This window comes from Pseudopodoces humilis, chromosome 19 (assembly GCF_049639895.1).
Source record: "Pseudopodoces humilis isolate 2021_Gansu_Grassland_sample_001 chromosome 19, ASM4963989v1, whole genome shotgun sequence".
Classification (NCBI taxonomy): domain Eukaryota; kingdom Metazoa; phylum Chordata; class Aves; order Passeriformes; family Paridae; genus Pseudopodoces; species Pseudopodoces humilis.
Genome location: NC_142218.1, coordinates 10,342,596 through 10,345,942, shown reverse-complemented (window position 1 = coordinate 10,345,942; position 3,347 = coordinate 10,342,596).

The following is a 3,347-nucleotide window of genomic DNA, read 5'->3' as shown; positions in this document are numbered from 1 at the left end:
TAAGCCAATTTTTTGCTTTCTTTCTCCATTTATTACTTCCTTTTTTTTTTTCTTTCATTTCAGTGTGTCTTCAATATACCTTTTTCACACTTCATGCCTGGAAGAACTTTATAAAATCCCATTTTTACCCCATGCTCTTGCATCAGTGCATCTGTAAGGATGGATACAAAGAGGTTTGCCATTCACTTCAGTGCAACATATTCCAAACAAAAGCAGCCTATGCAGCAAAAAACACAGTCAGAAATTTGTCCTAATGGAACTTAGTATCTTAGGCACTGTTCAGTGCTCCCCACTCTCCTAGATAGACAACTGTATCTTTTTATGCCTTAATTATTTCTAAACTTAGATCTGAATCCTCTTACTCGTTTCAATAGGAAATAGATGCATCAATGCCTTTTTTAGAACGTGTCTGACTTAAAAGTCTTCATCCTTCAACTTTTGTCACCAAACTGCAAACTTCAGCTTTGTCAACCTTTTTTGTATCACATAGACTATCCATTTAACTATCTTCATGAAAGGATCTCTTAAAATTATATCCAGCTTCCACATCTGTGAATAAATCACTACCTTCTTAGCCAGGATAACTTCATCTTGCCATTCATGATCCAGAAAGCCTTGGTATAAAAGGTATTTGCACTTCCTTAACTGCTCTGTTCCCCAAAACTTCAATGGCAAAGTGAACTGCAAGAGCAGGCAGTATTTTGGGCTGAGTTCTCAGTCTTATGTCTAATACTGAGTGTGGGATTTAGTCTCATTTCTATAAAGTAGACACTGGTGGAGTGGTGTGCTGTGGAAAGTCTGGAATAGCAGTTTGTGTTCATCCCAATAAAAGATGTTACACATGTCCAAGATTTAGTTTTATAAAAGCAAGTATATTTATGTTGCCTCCTTACTCTGTTGCATCAAAAGTGACTCCTAACCTTGATAGATTCAGGCAATCAAACACAACTTTTAAGTAGATTCATGGCATATAAACAGCAAAGACTGGGCTGGTCAGAACAGCACTGTTGGCTTATCCTACCCATTTAAGTGGATATATTGATATACCTCTTAAAAATGAAGAGTTTAGAAATTAGACTGGTAATTTGAATCTTCCACATGGAAGTGCTACACAAACAGAAAAATTCTCCAGCATGTTTTTGTAATTTTACTGCTGGATTTTCACAAGTACAAAAAGGAATTATCATTGTGCATTACAGCAGGAAAACTGCATTACCTTTTAGGAAGTGATTGATTTTTCAGGGAAAAGAATAACTGACTACAGTATGAAAAGTGGCATTGACTGCATTAATAGAACAAGAAAATCAAAATGTATCATTCTAACATGAGTGTATTTACAATAAAGCTGATTAAAGTGTAGATTAAGAGCCTGTTATTTCTAGAAAGGAATAGAAAATGCTGCTTTTTTAATCTTTGTAGGTAATTCCTTATCTCAGATACTTACACCATGCATTATAAACACTGTATCTGCACAAAATAGGTTTGTTTTCAGCCAAACTCATGTGAGCATTTCTTCCTCTTATGTTTGTACTTCATACAGTTGGAGCATTCAAATAAACAGTGCCCAAAGTGTGGTTTCGCTTTCATGCTCAAAAACGCTGTGGGTCTGGATAAGAAATTTAATCTCTCTGCCATCTCCTCCTCACTGGTAAAATATATTTTGTCTTGACTGTGCAATGCTCTTGGATTGCTGAGAAGTGCAATGGAAAAATGCAGATTTATGCCAGTGCCACTGAATACACAGTCAAGGTACTAATTAAGAGAGCCAAACCCCCATAAGCCTAAAACGATGAGATTTTTAAAAATACTTCATTTAAAACCAGAAGTTAAACTGACGTTAAATTTGATACATGGGGGTGGAATGAAAGATGTCAAAATTAAAATCCCTGAGGCACAGACTCAAAACTGAGAAAAAGAGAAAGGGGAGAGAGGACAGAACAGCATTACAGGTGTTACAGTCTCTGTACTTATTTCTGAAATAAAAAAGAAAACACTTATTGTTTTGATGGATTTTTTTTTTTTTGAGGAGACCCCTTTTCCTGAAATGTGAGACAAACTAATGTAATGAAACACTATTTCCTCCATATATCATTGTATCTCTTTTTCTTAGACTGTGGGGAATTGAGAAATTAATTTTACAAAGCCCACATTACCTAAGTACAGGTTACTAATTCTTCCATTTTTTCTACTTATTAATGTTTCAAATTTTTCTTATCCTTATTCCATTCTCCACCCTCCACTCTTCCCACCATTTTAGTTTCCTTCAGTTGAATTTACATGCTTTTTTCTTTATTCTACTTCATCAGCTTTTCTTTGGGTAAAATAAAAACCTTTACAAGGGTGGATCATTTTTTTCCTTCTCATTTTTCCTGAATCTTTTCTGTTTCTCCATCCTGTTCCAGTCCCTCCTTCACTCCTGGTCTCTTTTCTACTGCTCATTTCCCACACCTCTACAGAACTGTGTCCTGTACTTGGTTATCTTCCCCTCCTTCCCTACAGCTACCATAATCTTATTTTGAAACTACTGCTCTAACTTCTCTTCCACTAGGGCTCAAGCATTTCTCTCTTACTTTGTATCATTTGTTCACCACACCCAAATTCAGATCTCTGTTCCATTTTCAGTTCCTCCATTTTCCATGCTTGTTTCTTTTCTTTCCTCTCTTTTTTTGCCACCAACTACAAACACATCCCATTGTCCCCAGGTGCAAGAGGTGATGCTTCAGCAGGCAGTGCCTGGCTGCCTTCCTCCAGCAGCTGGAGCTTGTTACAGGTGTCCTGCCAACTGCTGGCCTGTCCTTAACTGTGCCAGAACTCACCTGAGTCAGTTCAGCTCACGTTTCCATGGATGTGGCCATCACACACCCCACAAGTTCTCTCTCACCGTCACACACCCCACAAATTCTCATCACTGCAGTGAATCACAGGTTTCTCTTTTACCTGCTATGAAACGTGCTTAGATACATGGGTGGTTACCCTCTCAAATACCTCTAGATGCCTTCCAGCTGCCACGGGAGTCTCCTGAGTTCTGGCAACACAGGTTTTCCTGTAAATAAATTAGCTATGCTGTTACATGGTGTGACTGTACCCTACCTCCACTCTCCAAAGACCACAGGTACCTGTAGTCCAAAAGGCTTTTGTGTGAATCCTGTGTCTGCTGTGACCACGAGGTGCCTCTCTGCCAAATTTCCTACAGATTAACTGCAGTCAGCATCTTCATATGAAGCCAAATGTTCCCTCTTCATATGAGGGATGCCCGGGATAGCACACTTATCATGAATTTACACAGTGAAAGACGCTCTCTGGTTCCCCCTTCCAACATTTAGTGGATGAGGTACTGTATTTTTTAG